Source organism: Euphorbia lathyris, chromosome 4 (assembly GCF_963576675.1).
Source record: "Euphorbia lathyris chromosome 4, ddEupLath1.1, whole genome shotgun sequence".
Classification (NCBI taxonomy): Eukaryota; Viridiplantae; Streptophyta; class Magnoliopsida; order Malpighiales; family Euphorbiaceae; genus Euphorbia; species Euphorbia lathyris.
In genome coordinates, this window is record NC_088913.1 from 10,590,424 (window position 1) to 10,596,423 (window position 6,000).

Here is a 6,000-nt window from a genome sequence, read left to right on the forward strand (position 1 = left end):
CGTAGTCGCAACCTTTAGCGATCGAATTTTGCAACTACGTGTAGTTGCTAACTGCCGGACAAAAGATATGTATTGGGGCTGTTTACCGACGAATTCGACGAAAAAGTCATCGGTAATGGCATGATATATTTGCTCTTTAATGCAGCAGCCAAATTTTTATATATTTTTATAATTATAATTACTTTACAATAAAATTAAACATTTAACTAATAATTCAAGAAACTAGAAATATACATTTATAAATAATATTTGAAGGTTAAGGCAAAATACATAAATATCATAATGTAATACATTAACCTAAATAAGTTAAAGTCAAAATATATAAATATTGAAGCTATTAAGAGACAAGCCTTAAGTGTTGTTCTTAATAATTACAATACTAGCACCTAAATTAGATGGACCAACAAAACTTGAAGATGACAATGATCTTGAATTTTTAGGATATCAGTCATGATAATACTCGGAAGCAGCTGAACCAGTCCAAAAATTTCTTTGGCCCTATTAAGCAATCTAGCCTGGTAGAATGCTCTTCATTAATCAATGGACTCGACAATTTCCTCAATACTGTGTTCAATTTCAACTTGGGTAAGTTTCCTACAATAAACAGAACCAAAATCGAAATCAGAAGCATGTTGCATCTCAAATAAAACGTTGGTATCAAGCATTTAGTTTGAAAATTAAATAGCACAAATGCAAGAGGCAATGAGGCAGAAATTTGTTAATTTATTGTTTGCTACAAAACAGAACAAGCAGTTGCACTTCCATTGCTAGAGTTGAATATACAATCAACCTATATGCATCCAATCACAGCAAAGATAATTGAATAGAACACGAGGGTTGTCAAGTTATGACACAACATGATTTACAAAAACAACCCCCCTTGTAAATAGGGAGTTCAAATCTAAAGAAACACAATACGAACAACAAGCGCTAAATGCATAGCATAGTTAACAAGAGCTAGAGCAAGAAAGAAGCAATTGAATTGACAAAACAAAACATGAAAGTTAAAGAAAGCAGACCACCTTAAGGAAATAGCTAACATCAAATATAAGCCAGCAACAATCAGCTAAGTTAATCAAGGCAGAATAGAGAACCAACTAATCGATTCCTGAACTACAAAACTAGCTAACCAATTCCTGAACAACTACACAAGCTAAATACACAAGCTAACAACAACAAAATGGATAAAGTTGGCATGCACTCAGAATAGAAAATAAAGAGCAAAGGAAAGACTAGTTTTGAAATTCACAGCGCTTTGAGGACAACATGGCGTAAAGTCAATTACAATACATGCTTAAAGATAGTAAATTTGCAGAGGAAACCCTTTACCTTGAACAGAGGAATTAACAAACTCCTACAATTTTAGTACTGAATCTGATCGAAACCCAAAACTGAACAGAATCAGGTCAACAAACTCCAAAGACCCACTTACGAGTGAGTTCTCCCTGAATCTGCAGACAAGAAATTATATGAAAAAAGATCAAAAGAAAACAAAAAAATCAGAAATAAGAGGAGCAGTTATAACAGTCATAACTCATAAGTGGATTAAACTAATTGAGCAGCAAAACTGACTGATAATAGTTAAACCAATATAACCGATAAAAACTGAATTGTAAGAAAACAACACACTGAACCAATGACAGTTGAGCCAAAAATTGAAAAATAATAACTCGTAAGCAAGGTCAAAGGCTAATAGGGCAATTTAAAGTAAGTTCACGGAGTCAATATATAACTTTAAGCAAGGTCAAAGGTAATAGGCCAATTTAAGAAAGTTCAAGGAGACAATAATAGATCACTTTAACCAAGTTCATGCTAATGAGACATCCCCAAAATATATTTATTTATTTTAGAAAAGAAGCTAATTTGAAGGAATAATGAATCATATTATAATAGAATGATGAGTAAAGTTGTAAAATGGATGATCTGATTGATGAACACGTGACCAAAGTTGGTGAATATAGACAATTTATTGAAGAGATTCATATCTTTGCCTTATTCTTATTATTATTCTTATTATTATTATTATTATTATTATGAATGATGGAACATATATATTATGATTAGTAATATGCATATAAAAGAGTATGGAGAGGGAAGAAAGAACATACAAACTTGTCTTGCTACTAAAAGCAATAAAAGAAAGCAACACTCCATTAGTATAGTTTGCCATGACCACTGCATAGAAAAAAGAATATTAATTGTCATATTATAATGTTAATTAATTAATTATTACTCATGAAGAAATTGAAGATTGTATATAGATAGTCATTTCAGCAACCTCTCCCATTGGGCAGTGGACACCATAAATTGGGAAGTAATTATGAAATGGTAATGATGGAAAAAAGAATAGATACCTCATGGATGGTAGAGGTCAAAACAGGAACCAAACCCATTTGTTGAGTAAATCCAAGCCTGAAACATCCATCCATTCTTTATTAATTAATTAATTACCAATCGGTCACTAAAAAGGGAAAAGAAAGTAAGAAGATAGACCTGAAGAATCCCAAGGAAGCTTGAAATAAACCAGCAAAAAAAGTAGAAGAAAAAGCAAGCTGAAGAAATAAGACAGGATCCTTGGCTGGGTAAACTTGTTGTCTCAGCATGGATCCTATTATAAGAGAAGCAATTGAAACAGGTCCAAGAATAGCATAAACAAGAGGAACAAAGCTTGAATCTGCACACACACACACATACACGTTTATTTATTTATATGTTGTTCAAAATCAAAATCAAATCCATGCCAAAAAAGTAAAAGAATGAATGAATATACTTACATAAACTGACTATATAGGAGGTAGACTAGCAAGCTTAGCATAACTAATACCATGTGGAATGGCTAAGCTAGCAATGGTAAGACCGGAAAGGATGTCGGATTTGAGGAAGCTGAATGTATAATTAGGAGCCCATCGAAGAATAGGAAACACACACTGAAGTTCAATAATTCATTTCCTCCGGGATGTCTGGCCTTTGAATTGACGAAGAGGGTAGTCAGGGAAGAATGTTTCCTTGTGTTTACTAGTGAACTTGCCAATGCTTGATTTTTGGGGTGGTGTTACTACTCTGTGAACATCCATGCCTATTATTTCTCTATCCCTTATCTCATAATCAACAGACTGCATTTTTTTAAATACTGAAACAAAGCAACTCAAGAAGGTGGTCCCTCAAATAAACAGGCAAAGAATGATACTCAACTAGCTGGTACTTCACTTTCTTCCACAATCTGTTCCCTTTCCCTACCTTTGAATTTGAACTGCTCCCTAATTCATGCTCATGCTGCTTTGTTGTTTCAGTTTCAGACCTTATCATAGACTCATGGATGCTTTCCATTGTCCACTAAAACCATAATGTGTATTATACCTGAAAAAATACAACTCAAAATCGTAGTTACAGCAGAAAACAAGAAACAAGTTCACCACTAGGTCCACTTCACACTTGAATTTATTTTCACCACTCAAAATTGGACATTTTCAAAAATTTGAATCTACTTTTATATATTTTCATCACTACAGGCATTTGTTTTAACTTCTAAGCAAATAAATTGGGAGAAATCAGTATTCCCCAATATCAACATGAAGGGCATGTTAACATGCCTATAATTATCATGGGTATGCTATATAATTATATGATGCCATGTAATTTACCCAATTCTTGGGATGCGAGATTGAGTTACATTGTTTAAAGTTCTAATGGCTTTGTGCATAGTAGAGTTGTGCAAGAACTTTGGGTTTACAATAAATTGTCATTTTTTTATAATTGGCAATCCGATAAAAAGCATAAAGCCCACTTTGGCCCTTTAAACAATACTCCCATTTTGGACAGAAATAATATAAAATTAACAATGCTCAAAGTACCCACTAATCCTTGTGCTATTCTCAATCATTGGATTCACCAGTTTATGCCCTATACATATAACTGCCCTGACTCGGTTTAAAACAACCAATAATACCAAAAGAAAGGCTAATAATTAATAAGGAATTCCTCAATCATCTGGCTCTTTTCCATTCATTTTTCCATCCCTGTATGATATGCATTTCTCCCTTCATATCAGAAACTAATAGATACATTTTAAACTAGAATGTAATTAATCGATTAAGTGGATTTTAGGCAACAAACATACAAAAGCAATTATATATACGTATGAATTAGCAAAATGCTTTTACAAAGTCATGCATTCTCAGGGGGGACTATGCTAACTGGCTTTACTTTGCTGACAAGGGAAGGTAAGAAAAATTGGATTCTTATTCCTATACAGACTCATGCGATAGAAAGATTCCGTGTTGAGTTACTTACATCTTCTATTCTAGTGGATAGTTTTTTATTGGATGTGGGCAAGGTCATAAAGGATCTATTTCCTTTACCCCGAGATTACCAAACATACACCCTATTTCAAAGCATTGCCTAAGCCTAGAGAAATCATATACTGGAAAACTTCAGGCAGAAATGAAATTGCTCAACAAGCATAACTAGCATGGCATCTTAAATCAGCAATGCATCTTCACACAAGATTCCACATATTAAGATACAATTAATACTTGGCACACTAGTGAATAAAGCAATGGAGCAGTAAGCAATCATCAGTATAATAAAGATTTGTAGAACTTTTGCATCCATATCAACCAAATACAGATAAAACTGGCAATCTGAAGTTTACCTGTGCTCATCTTCTGTCCAAGCAATTCAGGTTCTTGATCTAACTTTGAATTTCAACCTCCTCGAACTTCAGCCTTTTAGTTTCACGTACAAACCTGTAAATGAATACAAAGCTACAAATTTACCAAACAAACATGTAACATTAACTCTGTTTAGTCAATACAAAGCTCAACAATGCTTATATAACAATGGTGATATGTTTTTTAACCACCATAAAGAACAAAATCAGAATTAACCACCAGCAAATGTTCATGTGAAGCTTAAATAGCCACATATGCATCCCAATTTGTATATATCATAAAAGTAGGTTTTTATGTAAGAGATACCCTTGCTATAGAGAAAAAAGAAAGCAAAGGCAGTTGTGAAGTATAACATTAACATACCATAATTTTTTTTGCTATTTCCACTTTTTGCTCTCCTTATGCACAAAGGTGAGACTGAAAAACGAATTGAAAAAAGAGAGTTAATCAGAGAAGTAGTAGGATTTAATTGGAGAAACATATTTACCAAGAAACTCCAGCAATAACAAAAAAAATTTTCTACCTGCTCCAAGATGCTCGATTAGAGAGTCAACTTCAGAAGGAGGTCATATAGAAAGGATATAGATCAGGTCGGAGGTAAATCAGATGGAATAGGTCGGAGAGAAGAGATGAGATGCGGTTTAGGTCACAGGCCGGAGAGCAGAGAAGAGAGGGAATGGGGCTTAGGTTAGAAATCGGAGAGCAGAGAAGAGAGGAAATGGGGCTTAGGTTAGAAATCGGAGAGCAAAGAAGATAGGGAATGAGGCTTAGGTCGGAGGTCGGACAGCAAAGAAGAGAGGAGTGGGGCGTAGGTCGAGATCGAGGTCGAGAGCAGAGAAGAGACATTAGGTCGAGGGAATTAGGTTTTTATTTTTTCTTGTTTCTTTTTATATTTCTTTTTTTCTTTTTTCTTTTTTTTTTCCTTTTCAATTTGTTTTTTCTTTTCTTTTTAATTTGTTTTTTCTTTTTTATTCTGCAACAAGACAAAGTGGTGGCTAACGAAATATGCTGGTTGGTAACATAGGCGCGAATCAGTCCACTAATTTTTGCAACAGGGTAGAATTATTAGCGACCGAATCAGTCACTATTTAGCGACCGAATTTAATCTGGTTGCTAAATTCGGTTGCTAACTAGCTGTTTTCTTGTAGTGTTGTAACGAACCCAAGAGTTGATCTACAGACATAGTCTCTAGATCTTTTGATTCTTCAATGGCAGTCACCACGTAATCAAATTTCTGAGTCAAAGAATGAAGGATTTTTTCTATCACAAGAACATCCTCCATTTTTTCTCCATATCTCTTCAACTGATTGACAATTACCAAAGTTCTATT

General features: G+C 34.0%; 2 long non-coding RNA genes across 2 annotated transcripts; both read right to left on the reverse strand.

Annotated features, from left to right (window-relative positions):
- Window positions 1-2,056: 2,056 nt before the first annotated feature.
- Window positions 2,057-2,668, reverse strand: LOC136225541 (uncharacterized). The gene is made up of 3 exons (XR_010687149.1): window positions 2,494-2,668; window positions 2,355-2,412; window positions 2,057-2,175 (listed from the first exon to the last, which is right to left on the reverse strand). It is a non-coding gene; the product is annotated as an uncharacterized lncRNA (long non-coding RNA).
- Window positions 2,669-2,793: 125 nt separating this feature from the next.
- On the reverse strand, window positions 2,794-5,506 carry LOC136227940 (uncharacterized). The gene is made up of 4 exons (XR_010688331.1): window positions 5,194-5,506; window positions 5,034-5,087; window positions 4,652-4,745; window positions 2,794-3,357 (listed from the first exon to the last, which is right to left on the reverse strand). It is a non-coding gene; the product is annotated as an uncharacterized lncRNA (long non-coding RNA).
- Between the last annotated feature and the right edge of the window lie 494 nt (window positions 5,507-6,000).